The sequence below is a fragment of the Bos taurus genome, chromosome 9, assembly GCF_002263795.3.
Source record: "Bos taurus isolate L1 Dominette 01449 registration number 42190680 breed Hereford chromosome 9, ARS-UCD2.0, whole genome shotgun sequence".
Classification (NCBI taxonomy): Eukaryota; Metazoa; Chordata; class Mammalia; order Artiodactyla; family Bovidae; genus Bos; species Bos taurus.
In genome coordinates, this window is record NC_037336.1 from 77,122,385 (window position 1) to 77,135,940 (window position 13,556).

The following is a 13,556-nucleotide window of genomic DNA, read 5'->3' on the forward strand; positions in this document are numbered from 1 at the left end:
TTGCCACTGGTCATACATGAGGCCACTGGAAAACCAGGTTTTTATTCATGAAAAGAATATGCAAAACTAAGTAGAATATAATTAAGTTTTCTTCTAGGGCTGGAAGTTATTATTTATTGCCAATATCAACTTAGAAATTACAAGAATATAGTTTTGATAAATACCAAAACATCAAGCCCATTAAACTTTTTCTTTTGCCATTTGCAATCTCCCAATGTCTCATTTAATTAATATAAAATACATTATTTGAAAATCTTACTAATTTAATATATAAATTAAATAATCTTCAATTTTGAGTGATAGAATGATCACTTTTATGATCCCTTAGAAAATAAATTTAATTGATTCTTATAGGTATACTTTAACTGCAATCATTTTTATGTTCCCTCTCTTTACCCCATATGTTCACAGTAATTAAAATAATAGCAAAACAATAGTCACCTTCCAATTCCATTATAAAAATAGTGCTTTAGAAAGAGCAATATTTCAGGTTATCAAATACTTCATTTCCACAGTTTCAGGTCTACCAATAAAAAGCTATCTTTCCATAATTTTATTTTCTATTAACTTAGAAAATAAATAACTTAGATACTAACTTAGATAAATATCTCTTAGAGTTGATATTTTTTTTAAAAAATTGTCAGACTTCTTTATTGAAAAAAAACTTTTTCTGACATTCATCATGTATCTCCCAGTTGTGTCTACCTTTAGTGTTTTAATTACAGGTTATTTTGGGCTATCTGCATAAAAATGAATTAGTTTGGAAGCCAAATTTCATTACTCATACCGCAAAGATAGGTCCAATAACAGATGCAACAAATTTCAACTATCATTTCCGTTGGGATCACAGATGGTATTGATGTGGAAGACATCTGTGGCACAGGTCAGAGGAGAGAAGGTTGGCTTCCTCTTAAAGTCAGGGCAAAGGATGCGGCAAAAAGAAATCTAAGGATGCCACTCAGAATTCCCACACTACTCTGTGTGCACTCAAGTCCTGGTAAGTCAATTATAACAGATTCAGAGGCCATCTGTGGGAATCCCAGGTACACAGTAGGTACTGGGTGTTCCAGGATTTTCCTACTGTGTCTCTGGCAGAATCTAGAATGGAGAATAGATGTTGTAAATTGTTTGCTCTTAAAAAGTAGATAGACAAGACTTCTAAGTGGGAGAAATGCTTTCTCAAGTAGCGATATGGTCGCAGCAAGATTGAATCCCCTTGTACTGTTGCTGAGGAAATTTACATGTCAGATAAATGAAGCAGCAAGTTAAACAGATAAAACCTATATCAGAAAGATGAAAAGGAAAAATGGGGCAGCACTATACTATTAATTGAGTGTATTGACCATAGGATATAACAAATACTATCAGTTACCCATTTTGTGCTAAAAACTGTTACAGTTGGAGAGAGAAATGGTAACTTAAACAGGATCCCTGCCTTCCCAGAACTTATAGTCTTGTGGGGGTTTATAGCTTTTGTGCATATTTAAACACTAGCATGTGTAAAAGATAAATATATAATTGAAACAATGTTTTTTCTTTTTACTATTTTCAAGATTTGTACTTGTGCAGCCCATTTCTTCCACTGTCATGAGCTATAAATACTGGTGTAGCAATAAGCATCTTACACATATTAATTCATTTAATCCCCACACCACTCTGTCTAGGTGTCTCCGTTTTGCCAATGAAAGCAGTTGGGCATAGAAACAATGGCTGTAATTTACCCAGAGTAAAACAACTTCTAAGCTGCTGAGCTGGGAACCGAACCCTCACAGTGTCGACCCAGTCTATAGTCTTCATCATGACTAAATATATTGCAATGATGCAGTTGCTTGTGCTAAACTTCCTGTAAATCTCTGTCCAGAGCATTAGTGTCAATACTTATCCTTCTCCCTTTCATTGGGTCATAATGTCCCTGTGGGCCATGTCATCGATATTTTCCAGTGTGCTCTGCATACAATGAAGCTTTGGAATGTGTTATTGATAACTGACCTCACCAGTCATGCAGAGAAGTTTATCAGGGTGCATAAATGATGTTGGCCAACTTCCTTCAATGCAGTTTTAATTTTGCTTTAATCCCGAGATTTATTTTCAGTTGACTTCAGTTAACATGTTTTTAAATAAGAATAAACCCTGGCAAAGTAAGGAGGGCCCAAGATCATCACTCACAGGCCAGAAAGTTCCAGGCATTTGGGATACAGTGATCCTTCAGGGAGGCTGGCAGGACACCTGGAGACCCAACAGCATCTCTTAGAGGAGGCTGTCCTTGGAACAACTCTCCTCTGCCTAATTTTTCTCCACAGTTCAATTCCCTCTCCATGTTTATTCTTTTTATTGCCATTCACATTTATTCTTGATAGCACACCTTCTTACTACAGCCTGCTTCCCCTGCTTCGTGACATCTACTGTATGTTTATTTCCATAGGGCTCTGTGTTTGCTAACATAGTTGCAAGCCTCAGATTTACATTGCCCGTGAGAGAGTATCCAATGGGACCTAGTTTAAGGCACCTGGTTAGGGCAGATGTTCAGTGTTGGTCCCGCATGAGCTGATGGCCAGTCTGGAGCCAGTTGCCCTTGACTCAGGAACTGACTTCTGCCTACTAATTTATGGTCAGGTTGTGATGATACCTAGCATTTGATATATAAGAAGCTTTCCGCAGGAAGTTCTGGGCATATCAGGCACTCTGAGAATCTGAGAAGGGTGTAGTGAAACTGTCAGACAAGTTGCATAGCTTTCCCAGTATAAAAATATTATTGATTTATTTCTACATTAAATGCCTATGTGACCCAAGTCAGTGATTTGTGAGGCTGGTGGTCTGGGGAACAGAGAACAAATCTGTTTGTTAGAACAGAAAGAGAATGAGGGGCTAAGGATCATGAAACTGTTAGGGTATTATGAATATTAAAATTTAAAGAAATTATAAAAATAGAGTCGTTAATTATGTGGTTAATTGTGAAGTTGTTGATAACGAAGTGATGGGGAAGAAAGGAACCTCAAGGGATTACCTAGATCATTTTCCTACTATACAGATGGAAAGAGGCTGTTGTCAACCATTTAAACATTTGTGTCTAAACTAAGCTCCCTAAAATCTGTAGGGTAACATATACCTCTGAGAAAGTACTAAAACTGAAAACCTCTCCTCTTTTCCCCATCATCTCTGTTCATTATTCTGCTTTATTTTCCTTCTTAGCTTCTATTACTTCCTATATACAGGTATTTATGTCTTTATTTGTTTGTCGTTGTCTTCCTGTCAGAATATAAACTTCATGGAGCAGCTTGATCTCTTTCTTCCTCTGTTATATTCCTTATGCTTAGAAAGTGCCTCGTCTATGGTAGGTGCTCATAAATATTTGTTGAATAAATGAAACAGTTAATATATGTATTGAAAAGTGTCTGGATGAATAGACACCAGATTGCTAACAATACCCATCTCTGGGGAATATAGTTAGCAAAGCTGGGAGAGAATTGAAGGAGGAAAGAGGTAGAATGATGGTCTTTTATAAACCTCAATATTGTTCACATTTTGCATTACTGAACAAAATTATGTTTGACTTGATTTACATTTAATATTTTAGGAATGCATCTATTATACAAGCAAGTGAAGGCATATGTAGATATTATAAGGAAAACATATGTTTACTAATGTCCTATAGCCTTTTTCAATGAATATGTCCAATGTTCTGTACTGAGGTGGTAAGTTCCTTTTCAGGGAGGGCTCATAGTTTTAAAATTTTTATTTTTAGTATTTCATGTGTGGTAAGAAATTATTATGTAATTATTGACCAAACCTCTAGGGTAGCACAGGACAACATTAATACCAATTTTTAAAGTATAAGTCTCTTACAAATGTTTGGAAACTGCTTTTCCCCAGTATTTAGCAAAATAATAGGATTTCTGATAAGAATACTTGCAACCACTTAAGAAGAAATTGATCATAAACAATAAATAGAATCATTTTGTAAGGATAAAAATTATGCCAATACACATAACAGCTTTTTAAAAAAGACTATAAAATTGCAAAATTAAAGATGAAGAGTATATTAGTTAAGATCCAGTCAGGAAAACAGAATTTAAGCCACATTTATTTCAGTAAACACATTTATCGTGGGGAAATAATTACAAAAGGTGTTAGCAGTGCTTAAAAGTCAGAAAAGGAAGGAAGGCAACCAGAGGTTAGCAATAGCAAGAATCCTGTCAGCTTTAGAGCTGGAGGAACCAAGGCAGAAGACAGCGTCATCTGGGCCTGAGGCCAGCACCACTTGGGTAGGAAGTGGGGCTGCTCAGAGGCACAGGGTGGGGCCATCCACCAGGGACTAGAGCCCTAAAGGGAAGAGACTCTCTGGTCTATGTAGGGAGTATACTCACTACCCCGAAGAGAAAGAGAAGAAATACTCTGGCTTCTTTCTCCCAACCCTCAATCTCCCACTACTGCCTCCCATTGGCCAAACCTAACAGGAAGTCTTTCTGAGAGGGGTCCTGGGAAATGTAGTTTATAGAGTTTTCCTTTGAAATACAGTGCCGATTAGGAAAAATCAGGAATGGTTCTGAGAACAAACAGGCAAATCACCTGAATAAATGGTATAATAAAAGAAAAAAATATATTCTATTCATATAATAGTCAAGTTTTATATGAAATATTTTAGACATATTTAGTCATGTGAATTACTTTATATGATATTTATTCAGATATATTTGGGTAAGAATATTAGTGTGGATTGAAGAATAGGATTAATTATTTTTTACTTGATATTAGGAATTTTTATCATTATACTGAATTTTTCAGTGTTTAGAAAAGCTTTTTTTTTTCTGATTTGTTTCTAAATGGCAAACTAAGAGACTTGGAGGATATATTTAAAAGCATTTCTCATGAAAAACCTTTTCCCTACCAATAAATTAAAAGCCAGATTAGACATAACTACCATTATATTTTCTTTTTTTAACTTTGGCTTTTGAAATATTGGAGACATTTCAATGTGCTATGTAGGCATTTAAATTAAGTGAATGCACCTTATGGATCTTTTGAGGATCATCTTGAGGTGAATTTGCAGAATTATTATCATTTATTGCTTTTCATCAACTATTTAATTGAGAAGATTCTCCCAGTGATTTATACCATCATAAAATACTTGGTCTTATTTCTATTAATTATGATTTGGAAGATGTAGTAAATATAATGTTAATGAATGTGTTGAATGATGTTGGATTAATTGGAATGACAAAAACCGCCTTAAGCAAAGAATGATAGTTTGAGACTGTTGGCAAATTCAAAGATAGAACTGTATTTACTTTGTGTCCTGCCCCATCCTTAGAAATCTGACTTGTTCGGAGCAAGAAGGTAGTCAAATATACAGATTCAGAGCAAGAAGTTACGTTCAATTTTCAGTTGTCATTCCTGGTATTTGGAAAAAATTTGTTTTTCTTAATTGTGGAAATTAGAAACAGAACAATAATTCCAAGTGCAATTCACCCAGCTCTGACAATTGTTAACTCATGACCAGTCTTGGTCGATATATTCCCTTTCCTCTCAACTTGAATGGCATTGGATTATTTTAAAGACAACCCCAGACATCATATCACTTCATCTCTGGTTTTAACAAGTCTTTTCTTGGGGGTGGGTGTTGGTTGGCTTGTGGCTTTCTATTTAGTACTGTAGTAGGAGTGTGTATTAGTCACTTAGTCCTGTCTAACTCTTTGCAGCCCCATGGACTGCAAAGCCCACCAGGCTCTTCTGTCCATGGAATTCTCCAGGCAAGAATACTAGAGTGGGTTGCCATTCCCTTCTCCAGAGAATCTTCCCAACCCAGGGATTGAAGCTGGGTCTCCCACATTGCAGACGGATTCTTTACTAGCTGAGCCACCAGGGAAGGAGCATAAACACATGATTCATGTTTCCCAAGAATGCCTGTTATTGGTGTGCCATGGTGTTGCAAGTTGTCCCTTTCTTACGGGAAGACTCATGTTAACCCAGGTTTTAATTTGATATATGTTTTAGAAAGTCAAACCATCCATTCATTATGAGAAGTTTGGCATTAAGAACCTGAATAGTGATTCCTTCTTTCCTTGTTGTGATCAAGCCTTAAGGGAAGTAAAGTATTACTTCATTAAAAAATTTTTTTGTAGGGCAGAATCTAAAACGTAGGATTTAGAGAAATTGGATCACTAGCAGCATCAGGGTAAGTTAGCCCGAAACATTCAAGCTATAATAGGAATAACTTTGTGAATGGGACCAGAAGTAGCCTGTGGCCACACATTTTGCATCCAACTCCACCGTAAGGATGGATTTTCAGTGGGACTGGAAATGCTCACACTCAAAATCTGATGGTGGAGAATACCTGTCCCAGATTGCTTGGATGGACTCTGCCACTGTGGCTTCTGTGCAACGAACCCCTTTTCAGACGGACTAAACTTTCCTAGAGCAATTCTCTCTTTTATTTAGGTGACTGCATAACTCTGCCCTCATTCTTCACTTGTTTTTTTTCCCATAACTTCAAAGGTCTAGAAGGCACTTTTCTATAGAACCCCAGGTGACTCTAAACCTTTCCCCTCAACCTTCTCTTCTGTAGTGAGAGCAGGACAGGTCTTATAAAGAGGGCTGATGACCATCTGATGTGGTATAGGGGTTCCTGAACATCCTCCAGTGCAACTTAGCCTAAAAAGGAAAAAATAAATTTGCATCTCCTTTACCAAATACTCTATATTCAGTAATTTCTTTTGAGTTGAATGAAAATGACTCTGGAAGGGGTAACACTACATTCCCCTCTTTGGGAGCAGATTTCAGTGGGAGGGGAGGGTGGAGTGCCCATCACAGTATTAATTATCTGGGCAGATGGTGTGGGGCCTTAGGTCTCTGTTCCAAAGCCCACATTTTAGACTGTAGTTTCCTTGTGTTGCCATGAAGTCATTGGACTGACTGAGGGAATCTGCATGTCAAGCACAGAAAATCCTCCTAAATAATGAGAAGGGTAGTAGATGAGAGCAGGAGAAGGAGTTTAACTGCATCTTGATTGCGAAGCCTAATAGTTCTTGAAATATCAAGGGAAATTATATTTTTTTTCCTTTATTGGATATAAATGTTTATATTATTGACTACTCTCTTTAGTTTTCTGGTGGCAAGAGACTGACCCAAGGAAGTGTTTCTCTATCCTTAGTGTCTCTGACTCATCTAGGGGTCTTGTTAAAATGCAGATTCTGATTAAACAGATTTGAATCCAAGTGAGCCCTAAGTTTCTGCATTTCTGACAAGATCCCAGCTGATGCTATTGGTCTACATGAAACAGGGTGAGTAGAAAGATGCTACAGTATTCCTGGAGGCCTGTTCCCACCCCGTCACTTGATTATCAGCCCAGTCTAAGCCCTTTCTTTCCCTGCCATTTGCTCTGTTTTACCTGCTTTCTGACTGCAGCCATTTCATTTTGCAGAATCAACCATGTCACGTGATGGAAACCTTTCTCAGTCCTGTGGGTTTGCATGGCTTTGGAAACATTCAGTCATTGGGAAGTGTTAAACAACAAGGAAAAATGAGTGGATGGAGAGGGTACTGTGTGAGTGGAGGAGGAGAGAGAGTGGTGTGTGTGTGTGTGTGTGTGTGTGTGTGGTGGGGGGTGGGGTGGGGAGGAAAAGGATATAATAGGTCTCATTGGAATGTGGAAATGTGTGTATATAAAAGACCTGTTAACTCTTGTCTAAAATAGCATAACACCCCAGCATGGTTGGGCAAGTATAGCAGCAAGATGGAAAAAAAAAATCTAGGGAATGTCCAAGAATATTTTGGAATGATACAACACTCATGGTTTCTTTTTTTCCTGTTGCAAGTTGGATGTAGTTTTCTGCTGTTCAGAGTTTACTCCGTTCCCTATTCTGTCCTGCAGAGACGAGGTGAAAAGCGCTACAAAGGGAGAAATTTCTACTGTCTGTGGCCAAACAGTGTTCAGGATGTCACTATTCAAGTTTCACCTGAATCTGCTTTCCAAAGTGTTGTTATGTGATTTCTCTGCAGAAATCCCACTTAACGCCCCAACCTTCATGATTTTGCTCTTTTACTGTTTTTAAACCTTGAATGTTTTTATAAAAATTCAGTGGTGGGGAATTATTTTCTTTTCTTAAAAATAAAGCAGCACCAAATTTCCATTGTCAATTTTTTATTTTAACCATCCCTTCCCCATGTCAGTTCTCTTCAGTGAGGAATGCCATGTCTTTTTTTTTTTTTTTTTTTTTTTTACTATTACTTATTAGTTTTCTCTTATTTATCAAAGTGTCTCCTACAATACTTACTATTACCAGGCTTTAGAGAATGAAGATATTTTAGAATAATGCAAATAATCAAAATATCCAATGATCAAATGGCTGTAAAACACTTCAAAGAATTTTCCCTTGGAGAAGTTTTCTGAAGACCTGGTCTTTCACTAAGAGACTCAGAAAGTATTTGGTAGGCCTGTCTGTAAAATAGTTTCTGTGATTTTTATTTTTCCCTCATGGTGGGAAGAAAACCAAAATGCAATATGCAATAACAACAACAACAACAAAAAGAAGATTGCCAGATGTATTGAGATAAAAGTCCAACATTCAATTCAGATTTTGTTACATAGCTCTGTTTTTCTATCCGGTTTACATTTCATATCTATGTATGCAGTACTATAGTTTAGGCATCTCTATGGAAAATTTGTACTTGTTCAGAAAAAAACTAGCTTTCATGGAGATGTCACTGGGAAATGTTACTTTTTATTGCTTGGACTATTTAGGATTTTATATGTGTAAAGTGCTATACAATCCCCATCAGTGGTTATTCCTATAAATAATTTCATGACTTGGTTTATTATTGCTATATCCATTTTATAGATGGTAATACAGAGGAATGGATTACAGGAAAGCCGAAATTAGATCCTACAATCACAGAAGTTTCCTAGACTGTTGTTTAAACTGTAGACTGCAAATGTGTCTCCTTGTGTTAAATATCTGATAAAAAAAAATGAAATATGTGTGGACTTGGCATCTCTGGAGCTGTGTCTGGGTTTGTTAAAGAAAAATGAGGAGATGTGAGTCAATTACATAATATTATGGGGAGACAGATCCCTCTTAGTAAAGGAAACCGTGGGTCCTGTTGGCCCAATGGTCTTCCCTGGCAGCATGAAGTCTGCTGGAACATTGCTCAACTCAAGTTTGTTTTCATAAACATCACTATCCTATCCATCATGGTACCAGAAATAGCTGCCTTGCACATTCTTCTTGTAATTATAATTCCAGTCCTGAAAATGTGTCCCTTAGATTCTTAAAGGTCATTTTAAGATTACACTGCTGGGACCTTAGAGAACAAGGTTGGGACAAGAAAGTCTGTCTCTAGAAAACATCCATTGAATTGAGTGGAGGTATTTTAACCATCTTGTTCTGTTTGCCTCTGGCTATGAGCATTGGCTTTAGAAACTTTATTCTAAAGTGAATGAGCTGGTGGGATCAGTGTGTATTCACACGCAGAAGGTGGTAGGGATCGTCCATACCCTTGTATCAGATGGTGCAGTCCCAGAAGTTCCCAGTAAGACTGGCCTCTCACTTCAATGGGGCTCTTGCCAGGCGCTCAGTTGATGCAGGGCCCTTAATTTTTCCTCTCTATGTGGAACAAGCCCCCATGTGTCCAGCCTCATGAAACCCATTTTGTTCTTCTGACCACCAGAACTGTAAGATAATGATATCAAGTTTGTCCTAATTTGTTTCAATAGCAGCACGAAACTAATACAAGCAATTTTGCCTTCATGGACTTTTTCCTCCCTTAAAAGAAATGTTAAAAATTATTTTATGATTTTGTTAATACAAAGATGTATTAATATTATAAATTGAAACTTTCTTTGACTTAACAGTTTCCTTTGTCTCGTGATTTTAAAAGAAATTGGAACATTTTTATAGGTACTTAAAAGTACCCTCGGCTCTGGGCATAGGGCCAAGTGTGCCTATTGGACAGGTGGGCTCTCCCTATAGGTGTGTGTGCGTGCTCAGTCATGTCTGACTTTGTGACCCCATGGACTGTAGCCCGCCAGCCTCCTCTGTTATAGAATTCTCCAGGCAAGAATACTGGAGTGGGTAGCCATTCCCTTCTCCAGGGAATCTTCCTGATCCAGGGATCGAACCCAGGTCTCCTGCACTGCAGGCCAATTCTTTACAGTCTGAGCCATCAGGCATCTCTATCCAAATCTTTCCCATCGTTCACCACTCAGTACAGCCAAGTACATGCCAACTGAGGGATTTCAGAGATACTGGCTTCTTGCTCTGTTGTCTCACCTCTTTGTGTTTGAATGGGGAGATGTTTTCCACTAGTGAGGATACATATTTCAAGCAGGAGAATGTTATTCAAAGTGCCTCTCAAGTCCCATGATATCAGTATACACAGTAAACACACAATACCCTTACTGTATACACTGCAAACACACAGTAAATACTGGTTGAGTGAAGAACTGTGACAAGACTTGTCTTTGAGTCCTGTTTCCTGGAATATTTTGCCTGATCAATTTATCTTTCTTTACTTTTGTTTCAAATAAAAGAAGAGATCATGGTTAAAATTTGAAAACAGATGTGGATATCCTTTATGTTTAAATAGCATCCACTGTTTGCAAGACATTTTCACGTACATCATCTCTTCTGATGACCTGTAAAGAAATTTATGATTTTAGGACAAAAATATTTTATCATGAACTTATATAAAAATGTTGGACTTCCCTAGTGGTCCAGTGGTTAAGAATCTGCCTTGCAATGCAAGGGACACCAGTTTGATCCCTGGTCCAGGAAGATCCCACATGCCATGGGGCAACTGAGCCTGTACACCAGCACTCTGGAGCCCACGAGCCACAGTTACTAAGCCTAAGTACGGACGTTACTGAAGTCCAAGTGCCTGGAGACCATGCTCAGCAACAAAAGAAGTCACTGCAACGAGAAGCCTGTGCACACAGCTAGGGAGTAGCGCCCACTTGCCACAACTTGAGAAAGCCTGTGTGTAGCAATGAAGACCCAGTGCAGGAAAAATACATACTTTAAAAAGTTTTAATAGTGACAGCAGTTTTAATTTTAGAGATAAATTATTTGTCACTTATAATCCTAAGAAAGAATACTTAGATATCTGATTTTGGTCACTTTATAATTTGGCCTATGTGCTCACAGGAAAGCAAAAATGCAGAACAGCATTTATACTCCTTAGTCATATATATTGCTTTCCACACTTTGTGAAAAATGATACATCACAAACTGATGATAAACATTAATGCTGTGGATTGGAAATGACAACCTACCTCATTAACTGTTTTCACTTCTCTGACAATTAGAAGCCAGAAAGGCATAATTTCTAGCTTAAATGCAAAGTTAGATTGAGGGAAGTTCAGAGACAGGCTGAGGGAATCTGCAGCTATAAGGCCTCAATGCTTATGGAGCTCACAGGGGTAAATGTAGCCACGTTCCTGAGTTATGATCCTAATTCAGGATCTGCAGAGTCTATGCTAATTTGTTCTGGAAAAGGCTACATGGAAAAACATTTGTTTCTAGAGATTTTCAGGAAAGTAGCCAATTCAAACTGCTCAATGCTGAGACATCATTTCTGGCTGGTAGCAAGTTCTTTCTGTCATCATGGGGCTGGCTTGAGAATGAAGAATGTCTTCATACCGACCGTTTCCTTTTTTTTTTTTTTTTCAAGTTTCAGACTATTTATTAATCAGTGTAAACCCCAACAGAAAACACCAACATGATTTCGTGCATTTAGAGGGGAAATATTTCCTGATTAAGTGGAAAATTGTGTAGACGGCTTCTGGAAGACTTTCATTCTAAGCAGCTTTATAGTGAAATACCTCATTTAGAAGTCCGGACCTTCTTTATTCAGTTTTCTGTAATCTACCTTCACTGAATAGAACTTGTACTGATCATTAGGATCCAGCTGGTTCCAGGGTTCTGGGTTATTCTTTTTGGCTCACCTGACATCGCAATTGAACAAGGCCAGGTGCAAGACATGCAGTGTTGCTCCAGTACCTCCTGCTCCAGTAAATATGAAGGGGGATCAAGCTACGATGCTTCTTGGCCTGACCAATGATCTGCTGGGGCATGGTTGCAACAGAGGCCTCAAGTCCAAACAGTGAGAAAAACTAACCTGCAAGGTCCAGGATTAAATAGCCTCAGATACTGATGGTTTTGAATTCATATGTGCTCCCCACACATACACGTATGTGCACATTCACACGTATACACCAGTACCCACATCTTTAGCTCTGTCTTCCACACCAAATGTATGAACTTATTCACGAGCCTTCAAGTGTCCTCGTCAGACCAGTTCAGTTAGCTCTGGAGAAACAGGTAAGATAGACGGATACATTCCATCAAATTAATTCCTCATTTCACACTTGAAGTTTTGACAGGATGTCCATCTCGAGAATCCCTTGGACTGCAAGAAAACCAAACCGTTCAATCCTAAAGGAAATCAACCCTGAACATTCACTGGAAGGACTGATGCTGAAGCTGAAGCTCCAATACTTTGGCTACCTGATGTGAAGAGCTGACTCATTGGAAAAGACCCTGATGCTGGGAAAGATTGAGGGCAGGAGGAGAAGGGGATGACAGAGGATGAGATGGTTGGATGGCATCATTGACTCAATGGACATGAGTTTGAGCAAACTCTGGGACATAGTGAAGAACAAGGAAGCCTGGTGTACTGTAGTCTATGGGGTCTCAAAGAGTCAGACATGACTTAGCAACTGAACAATAACTGGCCTCCCACTGTAAGAAGGCCTTGTACTCTGTTCAAGGGCAACCAAAGGAAGCAGAGGACTCCAGCATTAAGAAAATCAAGTGGCTGTTCAAAGATCCTCCCTTCCATTATCCTCTCATCTTAATGCCTTCCCAGGCTGCCTATGGTTAGGCGCCTTTTAGAAAGTTACCTTCATTCAAGTTACACCCTGCCACACCTCCAGGCCCCAGGATGCTTGTGTCTGAGTTCCCAGCGGTCTTAAAGCCTTGCCAACAGCAGACAGAGACATCCCGCTGAGCCCTGGGTGGAGAGAAAGCCTGGAGTTACACAACAGTGACCCACTTGGCACAGGGGCTGAGCCATCCTGACGGGCCCTAGGGACTCCTTCCATATCCACGTCCTCTGGGATTGTCCCTTAGAGAACTCTCACAAACACACTCACCCAGCCACAGTCGGGGGACATCAACAGAAACCCATGGAAACCAAGGCCCTGCCCTGTGGCATTCTGAGTCAGCTCCGTAGTGTGATTTATCAGCCGCCTGAAAAAAGAAAATACTGCTAGGATTGGGCTGGGACCATGAGGTGTAAAGGTGTCCCGGAGTTGAAAAAAACAGGGATGGGTCTAAACCTCCCCCCGCCCGCGGGCCCCTCTTTCCTGCCAGAGAAAATTATTCCAGCGTAAACATCTCTCTTTAAATTTAGAGTATCTTTGTGCAAGGAAAACTACTTTATTACTCAACATTAGTGACACTTACTTTGAACCTTAATTCTGAAAACCACAGAATTTAAAAAATGCTGTAAATAGCTGACATGAGTGTTCTTCCCCGGCTTTCAAAGGAATTGTTTTTGTA

General features: G+C 38.8%; 1 pseudogene; it reads right to left on the reverse strand.

Annotated features, from left to right (window-relative positions):
• Nucleotides 1-11,650: 11,650 nt before the first annotated feature.
• Nucleotides 11,651-12,165, reverse strand: LOC100296379 (cytochrome c oxidase subunit NDUFA4-like; annotated as a pseudogene).
• Nucleotides 12,166-13,556: the final 1,391 nt, after the last annotated feature.